Raw genomic sequence first — 12,729 nt, 5'->3', positions numbered from 1 at the left:
CAGCATAAGGCAAACATTTGATTGATGTGCTAAACAGAGGACTCTGAAGGATTGAAGTTCCAGACCCTTAGCTAGCACTCTCCTTGGAGATACTCTGCGTGCTTAATTCCTCAGTCGTGTCTGATTCTTTGCGACCCCATGCACTGCAGCCCGCCAGGGTCCTCTGTCCATGGGATTCTCCAGGCAGGAATACTGGAGTGGGTTGCCAGACCCTCCTCCTGGGGATCTTCCCAACCCAGGGATTGAACTCAGGTCTCCCACCTTACAGGCGGATTCTTTACCAGCTGAGCCACCAGGGAGATATTCTGGGCTAGTGTTAAGGCAGACAGCTTTTGGTATTTTGTTTTTATTATTTTAGCTTTTAGTCTTTACTATAGATACTTTTGGATACCTTACTTAGTTTGAGGTGCACATAAGATCTTATTTGGAAAGGGCTCCTGCTTATTCTTCTTTTGTATCCCCTCAGGACTTAAGCATTTAATTTCACACTATTACTTTTATTCTGCACTTACTGGTATGTTCCTAAGGTTATTTTTGAGTGTTCTGGCTCCCCAACTGTTGGTCAGGAGCTCTTATGTTAAGAGCATGTCTCACTTCTTTAATACCATCCTTAATAGTACTCAGTCCATTCTGTGCTGTGCTTAGTCACTCAGTCGTGTGCAACTCTGCGTTCCCATGGACTGTAGCCCGCCAGGCTCTTCTGTCCATGGCATTTGTCAGGCAAGAATACTGGAGGGAGTTGCCATTTCCTTTTCCAGGGGATCTTCCCGACTCAGGGATGGAACCCACATCTTTTGCATTGGCAGACGTGTCCAGCATTGGCAGACGGATTATTTACCACTAGCGCCACCTGTGAAGCCTACAGTAAATTCTTGCTGGTCAATCATAATATGTTTACTGTTTCACAGTCTGAATGTATAGCACTCAAAGATGGTGAAGTATGCCTCCCTGGAAATTAGTATTTTAGAGTAAAACCTTATCCTGACTTAACTATTCATCATACAAACACCAACATTACAGATGTTCAACATTAATTAATCACTTAAACTGAATTTTCAAACACTGCAGCCAGCACTAAGAGTTTACGGTTTCATTTAGACATGGTTCTTGCCCTTGGAAAGTAGTACCCTCTAGCAAAAAGATGGAAAAACTAACACCAATGGGATAGAAATGTGATCGTAAGAAAAGTGTGTACTAAAGATGAAAGTCAAATACCTAGGTATGTTTAGAATGGAGAGGGGGAAATCCTGAAAGCTTTTTCTCTCTTCCTTTTTTTTTTTGAACTACACATAATCTTTACTTTGTTATTTTCATCATGACACAGTTATCACCCAAAGCAGGAACTGATGTTGATTTCATCAGCTCAGTTACCTTTTACCAGTTGTCCTGTCCTCATCTGCCAGACTTCACATAGGTAGCTCCACTGTTCTTGCCTTTACACTTTCATACAGGCTTTTCTTCCTGCCTTGATGCATCTCTCAGCCTTGTTTAATATTTACTTTCTTCCGAAGGTCTTTCCTGACTTTTTCTTTCTAAGGTATTAGGGCATAGTGATATATGTTACTCTGCACTTATTGCTTTATAGGTACTTTTTCTTATACAACTTGGTAGATGTGCTGTTTCCCTCACTCTGTGCCTAACAAGCAATAAGAACATAACTCCTACTTATTTTATTCATCAGCTCTTCTAGTGTCCAATACAGGGCTTTGATGTCAGATTTAGATTTGAATTTCAAATTTGAATTTCACTTTCTCTCTGCATTGCTCGTGGACAATTTATAAAATTTACCTGTGTCTCAGTTTTCTCATCTATGAAGTGGAGATACAAATAGCCACTTTAAGAGTTGGTATAAAGGTTAAAGGAAATGATTGTTATAAAGAGCTTAGCACAATTCCTGATAGAGTAAGTGCTAAGTAAATGGCTGTTGTTATTCCAGTCACCCTAGTAATGGCTGTAACATCTTAATGTTTGTGACTATAACTTTATATGGTCTCAGTGGGTTGTTTGCTTTTTTCTATTGAGCTTCACTTAACTCAAAAGATACAGAATGATTACCCAGGCATTATATATTAGGTATTGAGTCAAAGCAAGATAGACAAAACATCGTGTTTCCCTAGGTCAGTAAGCTTGTTGTTCCAAAACACAATAGAGCAGTAATGGAAAAATAGAAAAATGAGCAAAGTTCAAAAGTGGTACAGAGGAGGAAATGTATTTTATCTGGAAGCTTTAGGAAAGTATGCATAGAGGAGGTGAACTTTATAGGACAAATAAGTTTGCCTGCAGACAAGGAGAAGAAGGACTTTCTTACAAAGGGAACAGCATGTGCAGAAGCAGAGGTGTGGAGCAGCCCTGTGTGTGGGTGGCTGAAGGCATGTCTAGATATGGAGTGGCTGACATAAAGAAGAGGCAGGAATGGTTTGGGAAACTATTTAAATGTCCTGGAGCCTGGGCCAAAGGTGAGGGGGAGTCTCTAAAGGATTTTAAGCAGAGGAGTCCCACAATTAGGCTTGCACTTTAGAGATCTGTTTCTGGAAGCTGTGAGGGGGACTGATCAGAGTGGCAAGGAGACCAATCAGAACGCTGCCATAATAATAACCTTACCCAGAGTCGAGGAGGAACCAAACAGGGCAGGGGTAGCAGGGATAATCTTTTGTGTATGTTCTTGTGAATTTTCTTCCTCATATCTGTATCTCCTCTCCTCTGTTACATTTGAAACTTCCTAAAATATCCCTCAATCTCCTTTCAGATGTTCCCCTTGCCAGTAAAATGATATATACCATATTTCAAATACAAAGTATAGTTGTCCATTGTTTGTTTCAAAGGCCTAGGAGTTCCTCAAGGTTGGGAGCCTTGCCTGGCTGGCCTCATCGTCTCCAGCTTCTTTCTTGCTGGCATCTAAAAGGGCTCGGTAAATGGGGTAGCCACTGCCAGGTGTTGCTCGGTTAGGAAAGACTTGCACAGAACCAGTCGTCCTCTCTCCTCTAAGCCTCTTTCTGACCAGTAGTGGTTAAGGACAGCAGTTTCTTCTGTGTGCATAATAACTGTCCCGTAAGGTGAGGAAGCAGGCCTTGACTTTTTAAAGACAACGCTAGTGTAGCCAGGCCAGTCTCATAACTTCTGAGTAAAAGTATTGACCTAGTCCCTATCCCTCTGTGAAAATCTCAGAATTTGCTGATGTGACCATAATTCATATTAAAATCTTTTCATTTACAGCTGCCTTAAAAATAGAATCAGTGAAAATATATGTTTTTTTAAATTGAAAAAAAAAATAGAGTCAGTGAGATCATTTGTGGTTCCTTCTTTTCTTACTTTTGCTAGATAAGGCCAGGGACTTCTCTTACCTTCTTGGCCACTTGTTAATTTGGTTCTTGGATCACCTTGGCCACACCCACCTCCAGCCCTACCCTGGGGGAAGGTATTGGACAGATCCCAGCAAGCTCAGGCACTGTTCCCCGCCTCTGCAGCTGGGGTTATAAATAACCACCAAAACTCAACAGTCAAATAAGTACATTTTGAAAATTGCTCAAATTAAAAAAAAAGATCACTCTGATCCTGATTGAGTAGCAGTTTTCCCACTCCTGCCCTTCATTTCCCCCTTTCTTTCACTTATCTACCTCTCTTCTCTGATCCAAGCTCCCTAGGGAAGCCAATCTAAGCACAAAGCCCTCATACAATGAAGACATCTTTTCCCTTATTTGACAGGGGCAAAGCCCTCCAGGGCTGTAGTTATAGTTACACAATGTTGTTATAGCAGCAGAGGCCTCAGGGCAACATATGTTCCTGGGTGGTAATTGGGTTTGCTTTAACAGACTGTCTCTCGCTGTTTCTCTATGCCCAAATTCATTTATCAAGAAAACCAGGGAATTGCCATTATGGATGGGCCTTCATGTTTTGTTTTGTTTTTTATTCCAGCAAAACCAAATTCTTTTTTATTCCCAGGGTAGAATGTATTTAGTGATCATGGGTTGAGACGTTTTAGACTGAAGTTATTTTCATTTATTCATTCAACTAATATTTATCGAGCATCTGATAAGTGCTATGCATTGGGTAGGAGCTGAGTGTACTCTGTGAATAAACAGACAGGTCTTTTTCTCCTAGAGCTGTCGATTTAGGACCAGTGTGTAATAGTGGGGGCTGGGGGAGTATGACGTACACCTGCACCAACCCTCTCCACCTTTTCAAAAGTTATTAATCCAGTATAATAACACTAAATAAATGTTTGAAAAAATAAAACATCCTTAATCTCACTGCTGCTATAGAGCTATTTTTATTGTTTGCATATTGCCTTCCAATTTTTCTCCACATGCATACATTTTATTATATGTACACATTTTGCATAGATGCACTCATTGCTTACATGAAATTCCGTATTTTTTACACATTCTTAATATCTCCTTGTTTCTCTGTAGTCCTCATAATCATAATTGTAATTGCTGTGTAATGTTGTAATGTGGCCCTGTGACATAACATGCTCTGTTTGGGATTATTGAGGTTCTTTTAAGTCAGATAATGATGCAGTGAGTGTCTGCATGCATCTTAGCTCTCCCTGTTTTTATTTCTACCTCTTCTACATTGATTTTTTTTCCCCAAAGACTTGTCCAAATTTAAAGTGTCACCATCCTTGTGGGAGGATACCAATTTTAAGATGTTCCCAGAACTGAGTGTTACCACTTAATAAAATCTTGCAAGTTTAGTTAAAAAAAAGAAAGAAAAGTGCACCTCAAATGTGCTTTTCATTTTATTTCTAGTTAGGATGGACTTCAGTCTTCATGTGTTTATTTACTAGTCCTGTTTCCTCTTCCATGAAATCCCGTGCATTACTCATTTCTCTACTGAGGTCTTGATGATTTTCTTTTTAAGTTTGAAAGACGGAGAGACAGATGCTTTGTCTGAGCCACATTCAGCTATTGAGTCCATGTTATTGAGAAAGGAGAACATTTGCTTCGTAATGATTTATCTGGTAGTTTCTCCTCACTCCCTCTGGCTTCTCTATTATCTCTAGTGGTAAAGTCTTTGTCAAGTATGCATGCTATTGAGAAAGAGAATGAGATTATGAACAGAATGTGTAGATGACATGGGTAAAAGCAGTGAGGAAGCAGGTTATGTCTTTCCTCAGCAAGAACTGAGGAGCAACTTTAAAAGCTGTAGTCACTCTTGCCCACTACAGAAACTTTGAAGATGGCTTACAGACACTATTTTCCTGATTACCTAGGAGAAATTGAGTCCCAGAAGAAAAAAAAAATTCACAAGCCAGTCAACTTCAGGAAGATGCAAAATGATCCTGCATTCTGCCATTTGTAAACTAAGGGTCATTTCATTTGTTGGGAGATGTTTTCCCCAGAATAGGGGCTAGGAATGGGTTTCTCTGAGTCACTTACATATGCTTAGTCAATCTCCCTTGTGACTAATTGTCCCCAAATGTGAATCAACTGCCAGGGTGAGGGATGCAAGCTACAACTAGGAAAATAATTTCTCTATTTAAGGTAAATCAGCACATACATGGTCCAGACTCACAACCTTGGACGTCTTAGTCTTGCTCTAACCAACTGAGGTTACTGATCCAACCCAATCTCAGGGGTGAAGGATGATTTTCTTACTAGTTTGGAAATTACCTGGAGATGAGTGGGCATCTGGTCATTTTCTTTCCTGCCTAGCCTTGCCGGTAGATGTCACTACACCAGAGCATATTCTCCAAAGATAGGCTCAGAAGGAAAGAGAGGGCTTCGGAAAGGCCCAATCCAACCATCTTGACCCTATTCTCCCATGGCTTCCATTAATAACTCTGGAAAACTATCAGAAATATGTATATACATGGCTCCAGACAGTACTAAAGCCTGAACTCAGAAGGCCAAGACCTCAGGTTCTGGGCAGAGTCAGAGATCTTATCCAGAGGCCTTCCCCAGATGGGGTGGGGCACACAGCTGCTGTAGGAAGGGTGGCAAGACCATTTCAATGGGGGTGTGCATATGATAGACTTATCAGGGAACAAGAGCCGTAGTCTTGGGGCTCTTCCAAATGTCACTGTAGAGTAGATACCTCAAGCAAAGCACTCCACCCACCCTCCACCCTTGCCCCTCTGTCCACACTGACAGGGGCCATCCCTTGCCTGAGGGTTGCCAGGCTGGGGCTGGTTCATCAGCTTTGGGCCTTCAGAGGGCCAGCCAGACATGTAGCCACACCCTGCCAGGAAACTGGGAAAGTTCCTAATAGTTCGTAAAAGTTCCTAATAGTCATTACTGTTCTCCTTCAAGACAAATATAAGTAGCATTAATAATCCAGGGAAATGAGCTATTCTATAAAGACTTTGGTTCCATAGTCTTCTGTAGGATAAAACTGAAATTCTTACCTGGCCTGACTATATTCTCCAAAGATAGGCCTGGAAGGAAAGAGAGGGCTTCAAAAAGGCCTAGTCCAACTATCATGACCTTCCCTGCATTATCTGCCCTCTGGTTAATTCTCCAGCCCATTCCATACAACCTCATTCTCTGTGTTTTAACCTCATTGACCCTCCTGCCCTGGTTCCTTCCACCTCAGGACCTTTGCACATACTCTTTACGCTGACTGGAAATTTCTTCCCTCATTTTCTTCTTCACCTCTTTCTACTAATCCTTCAGATCTAAAGTCAAATGTCATTTCCTCAGGGAACTATTTCCCCAAAGCTTCTAGATTAGACCAAAGCCCTCATTTCTATACTGTTACAGTACCCTGCATTTTTCTTCATACCAGTTGTCTCAGTTTATAATTATATATCTATTTGTATGTCTGTTTAATCTAGATCCTTTGCCTTCTGTCCTCCCAATGCATACCCTAAAGGTTTCATGAAAGCAGTGTCCATTTTACTTACCACTGCATTCTCAGCACCTAGGAAGGTACATAGCACTTAACAGGCACTTAGCAACTATTGGATGTATGAAAAAATGGCAGTAATAATAATAAATGAAGGAAGTTAGAAAACATAACATTACTCTTGTACCCGCATGCATATAGCATTTGTAGATGTGTCTATATAGTATCTAATTATAGTCACTCAATTCCTAAGACATATCAGAGTCCAAAGAAACTTCTAAATTGGTCAAGAGGAAAGTGGAAGTTACCATATGAGGCAAAATCTTAAACGCTGTGGAAAGATGGAGGCTGAGGCTCTGATCCATCCATGTGAAACTATAAAGGAGATAAGTACAGATTTATTTACTAAATCCCCAAAATCAGTGCAAAGGAAAATTTTTTGAAAACTAGACTATGGACTCCCCAGAGAAGAGACTGTGTGTTATTTATCTCTATATCCCCAGCACCTAGCATGATGTCTGGCACATAGTAGGAGCTCAAGAAACGTATGTTGAACTATTTTGTTGAAGCTTGAAAGAGGTAGACGTGGGTCTGGGGATAAAGTAGAATACAGTTTTTCACTTGGGAAATCTCAGAGGCAGAAAAGTATGAATAGGGTCAAGAAGGGCTCCTTTACATGTATGGACAATAGCTATACAATAGACTGTTTCAGGGACATTAGGGCTATTCAGGGCCCATCCCTTGACCTTTTGAGATCATCCTTATGAAGGGCAATTACTATGCACTCCCACAAAATGCATCGTCTCTCCACCAGCAGGGACCAAACTCTAAGCTATGTAAAGCATTGATCTCACCCTGCCTCACACTGTTATCTCCAGTGCCCTCCAGACTCTTGGGCACATGCCCTGTTGGTTCCATGGGCATATTCTACTCTGGTTTTCACCAAAGAAGGGAAAAACCCAGAAGATGATGCCCTTCAAACAGAAATAAAAATGGCTGCATCTCTCAGGGCAACCAGAGCCTGGGGCTGGTATTCCTGAGCCCACAGCAGGGAGGCCATTAGCCCCAGTCCCAAGAATCCTTGCAAGCAGCATCCCTGGCATTTAGCCTTCCATCCCTGGCACTTAACCTCAGGCCCCTTAAGTGGGGACATTTCAAACAGTTTTTCTTAGAACCATGGAGGGTTCAAAAGAATTCTTGCACATTAAAAAAATAAATCCTCCAAAAACAGCTATTGAGCTGCTCGACCTCACTTATTTCTTCCCTCTCCCAGCAGTGTGTGACTTAAAGTAAAGGCTGCGGACTTGGTTGTATGTTCATTAGCCTTGTTCCAGCCAGCTCTGCTGGTCTCATCCTATCTGGTACCAGCAGGGTAAGGGCTGTGTCTTTCAAAGATGGGCCTGAAGGCATAGGCATCACAAAAATAATTTGACTCTTGTCAGTGATATGCTGATGTGTTATGGAAACTAGTCCCAGGGGCTTGTCGCCTCTGACTTCCCTCCTCCCCTTACAGCAGCCTATAAATCACTGAGTATTAATATTGTCTGGAGGACCCTTCTCTCCCCACCCCTACTCTGGGGCTCCCCAGCAGGCAGAAGGCTGCAAACTAAGCAGGGAGAAAACAAGAATGGGCAGCAGGCAGGGGTGCCCATCATTTATCAACCAAATGCAGTGGTTGGTGGCTCTCTCCAGCAGTGCTCTGGCAGGCTGGACAGGCAGTGCAGCCGTGTTTTCTGTCAAGATAGAGAGCACAGTCCAGCAAGAGTTCCCCTTATTTGGCTGCCCCAGCCCAGAAGTAGGGAGTCAAGGCATGAGTCCTTTTCTTTTTTTTTTGGTTTTGGTGGGTTCAGAATTAAAACACACTTTTGGTCCTGGATAGATTCTTACCTCTTTCCCACTCTCTTCTGCCAAGTCTTCCGTGGGGCCTCCTCTGGTAGCTTCTCTTTTGACCCCACGAAGAGCTTTCTCACTTGGCACATTACAGAAGTTTCTTAAGAGTCCCAGTTCCAGAGCTCTGGCCGGCTTTCTTAAAGGGCAGCACCACCCTCCTCCTTTGATCGTCTCTGGTTTCTCCTTAATGGAAATCCCCCAGCTTCCCCATCTCTCTCTCTTTCTCTAAGGTAGGGAAAACTTGGAGAAAGGAAGTGCATTTAGTCCACTGAACAAGAGACATGCTTTTGTCAAGAAGTTCCAAAAAATGTTCCAACTCCCTCACCAAGAACAGCTGGAACCTGCCAGAATCACCTCCATAATTTCTGAGCATTGCTTCTCTGCAATATAAACAAAGAGTTCTAGGGAGTTTAGGACCCAGGGAAGTGACCGGGAGGCAGGGAAGTGGATTATAGCATGACCAATCTGGACTGTCTTCCTAACTCTGACCTTCAATTTCTGGATAAGGAGTGGACCTCCAGGTCTGCATCCCTCTGACTTAGTCCTTTGAGCCTCTCCGTAATGGTTATAGACATAGTCTTTGAAGGCAGATGGACCTGTCTTCTCTAGCTGCATACCCTTCAATACACTTCTTAACCTTTCTGAGTCTCAGTTTTCTCACCTGTGAACTGGGGATAGTTATGTCTACTTATAGGATATAATAACTGTGACTAAGAGTTAAATAATATTATGTGGGCAAATTACTTAGCCTATAGGAAGCTCCCAGTAAGTAGAAGTGGTATTCTTCTATGCCTTTTGGCCAGGGCACATGGCCTATAGCATCCTGAGTATATTGCTTTCTTCCTGGGGCCTTGATGTTAGTGTCTTCTCAGGTGGCACAAGCTTCGTGGGCATTCTGAGGAACACAGACTCACCACTGATTCAGAGATCCCAGGATTTCTAACCTATTTGGGGAAGAAATCAAAATTTGGTGTATATAGCCAAAAAATTGACAGGGTTGAGATCTAGAATCTGGCTTGACATTCTAGGCAAACACCAGTAGATCAGAGAATTGGATGGAGCTTCCAGGGAAGGTACCAACTTGTGTGATGCTATCAGACTGTCATGGAAGAAGCAAGACCAAGGAAAATACACACTATTTTGTAGACTACCAGGCCTTTGCCTAAGTTGAATGGAAGCAGGGGTTACAGAGGCCACTGGTGGAATGTACTGGAACATTCCAGGCCCTTCTGCTGCACAACATCACCCCTTGAGCTTACAGCCATCAGGGTCTTCCAGGAAGAATTGGGTACAAGGACCTCCCCCTCCACCATGCACAGCAAGAAATCACCTGCTCTGAAAGAAGCATTATTCTAAGTGCTACCAAGTTACTGAGTGTGGGGAGTGTCAGTACAGTCTTTTGGGAGTTTTTCACCAGATAGAGAGACCCGGCTGCTAAGGCCATTTTATTGAGCGAGGTGCATCTTGTGGAAAAGATCTGCTGCGTATAGGATACCCATAGGAAAAGCCAGGAAGAGGCACCTAATCAATCAGGGCTTAAGAGCTGGATGAGATATAACTTCATTTTTCAGTAATAAACAGATACAATGAAGCTAATGAAACTCAAGAGTCAGAGCCCCTCACTTGCACAGAACCCTTCCAAGTCCTTATTCCTAATTCTATAATTATTTTACTATTTAACTTGAGGAAGCCTCAAGTGGTATGAGCCTTAGACTTCACAGAACCTGAAGCCTTCCCTGCTTTTAGTCTGCAGGACTTTTAGCCTCAACCTACAGGAGTGATCATAAACAGTTGGAAAAACAAATATGTAAATAATCAACTTTGCCCCAACATTGCCAGATGCAGTGGCATGCCCTAGTAACTGACAAGAAATAACAGAGCAAATGTGTTCCTTTGCTTGGAACTGGGGAGAAAGGGGACTTCCTTGGTGGCTCAGTGGATAAGAATCCGCTTGCCAGTGTAAGGGATATGGGTTCGATCCCTGGTCGGGGAAGATTCCACATGCCTCGGGGCAACTAAGCCCATGTGCCACAACTACTGAGCCTGGGCTCTAGGGCCCTCTAGCCGCAACTCCCAAGCCCACATGCTGCTACTACTGAAGCCCGCAGGCCTAGAACCTGTGCTCCACGATGAAAAGCCAACACAGTGAGATGCATGCTCCACAATGAAAAGGAGCCCCAGCTCGCCGAAACCCAGAGCAACTAAAGCTTGTGCGAAGCAACAAAGATCCAGCACAACCAAAAGTAAGTAAGTTAATTAATTTAAAAAAAATAATTGGGGAGAAAGGACAAACATATAAAATGACAGAAGAGGAATTATGAAGCTACTCATGCTGCTAAGTAAGCGTGCACAAAATAATGGGCCAAACACCTAAGTCCTGGAGGCATCATTACTGTCTTGCAGGATTAGCTGAGGAGTGCTTGCAGGAAGTGAGGTCTGATTGGAAGTTGATGATGAAGACGGTAGACAGGGCAGCTTGGTGTGCTGCAGTCCATGAGGTTGCAAAGAGTCGGACATGACTGAGCGACTGAACTGAACTGAGGGGGAATATCATCTCCAAAGCACAAAAGATAAAACTGCGGACACATCTGTGGTGATATTTTACAGTTATCTATTACAAAAGCCCTTTAGATAATATTCTTGGCTCTGAAAATAATTTCTGAGCCTATGTCCTAGGTCTGAAGGAAATCAAACTACAGCTCAACTTTCACATCACTTGTCTCTTCTGTTACATTTATAGTATCTTTGAACTGGATTTTATGGTACTTGATTCTTCATTTGTTACATGGTGTGAGGGTAAGGGAGAGGATTAGATGTGAAATTAGATGAAGAATGTTTAGAGTATTGTAGCTTATTTGCCCAAGGGTCATTGTATTTTTGAGGCTGACCTGGATAAGGTAAATGGGAACAATGGTGGGGAAGAGAGAAGTCTAAAGTGGTGTGAAATGAATAGGTCTTTTGGTCTATACACAGTCTTCTAAGGATATACACAACCAGCATTTCCTCTCCAGAGACTGATCTCTAAAGGACCTGGGAGAGTCATATGTGGGGGATGCAAACTGTTCCCACCAAGGTGCTGCTCTAAAAAGATGGTCCCTCAAGGTACCCATAATCACATGACACTGCAGAACTAAAGTTTATTTTAATTTGCTTTTTGTGAAGCAATATCTGCATGCTGGTCATAGTGCTGGGTGTAGTCATTAGACTGAGGACCAAGACATGCCTGTTCTCCTCAAGAAACTTCAATATTTTAGTGAGGAGGACACTTAAGAAGAATGCTAACCTGGATATTTCATAAGTCAAAGAACCAAATCTTTTGTGTCTCACAGTGACCTTTTAGGGATATCATCAGTTCAGTTCAGTAGCTCAGTTGTGTCCAACTCTTTGTGTCCCCATGAATCTCAGCACGCCAGGCCTCCCTGTCCATCATCAACTCCTGGAGTTCACCCAAATTTATGTGCATCGAGTCGGTGATGCCATCCAGCCATATCATCCTCTGTCGTCCCCTTCTCCTCCTGCCCCCAATCCCTCCCAGCTTCAGGGTCTTTTCCAATGAGTCAACTCTTTGCATGAGGAGGCCAAAATTTTCGAGTTTCAGCCTCAGCATCAGTCCTTCCAGTGAATACCTAGGACTGGTCTCCTTCAGGATAGACTGGTTGGATCTCCTTGCAGTCCAAGGGACTCTCAAGAGTCTTCTCCAACACCACAGTTCAAAAGCATCAATTCTTCGGTGCCCAGCTTTCTTCACAGTCCAACTCTTACATCCATACATGACCACTGGAAAAACCATAGCCTTGACTTGATGGATCTTTGTTGGCAAAGTAATATCTCTGATTTTTAATATGCTATCTAGGTTGGCCATAACTTTCCTTCCAAGGAGTAAGCGTTTTTTAATTTCATGGCTGCAGTCACCATCTTCAGTAATTTTGGAGCTCCCAAAAATAAAGTCTGACACTGTTTCCCCATCTATTTCCCATAAAGTAATGGGACCAGATGCCATGATCTTCGTTTTCTGAATGTTGGGCTTTAAGCCAACTTTTTCACTCTCCACTT

At 42.6% G+C, this 12,729-nt stretch overlaps 1 long non-coding RNA gene across 1 annotated transcript in view; it reads right to left on the bottom strand.

The window, feature by feature from the left end:
* Positions 1-4,281: 4,281 nt before the first annotated feature.
* The window catches only part of LOC104990605, a 16,563-nt gene continuing 8,115 nt past the window's right edge, over positions 4,282-12,729 (bottom strand). The window contains exons 2-3 of the long non-coding RNA XR_825532.1: positions 8,674-8,916; positions 4,282-5,029 (exon numbers count right to left, since the gene is read on the bottom strand). This is a non-coding gene — a long non-coding RNA (uncharacterized LOC104990605). The remainder of the gene's footprint in view (positions 5,030-8,673; positions 8,917-12,729) is intronic.

The sequence above is a fragment of the Bison bison genome, unplaced genomic scaffold (genome assembly GCF_000754665.1).
Source record: "Bison bison bison isolate TAMUID 2011002044 unplaced genomic scaffold, Bison_UMD1.0 scf7180017864180, whole genome shotgun sequence".
Classification (NCBI taxonomy): domain Eukaryota; kingdom Metazoa; phylum Chordata; class Mammalia; order Artiodactyla; family Bovidae; genus Bison; species Bison bison.
This window is presented reverse-complemented; position numbering and strand designations above follow the sequence as displayed.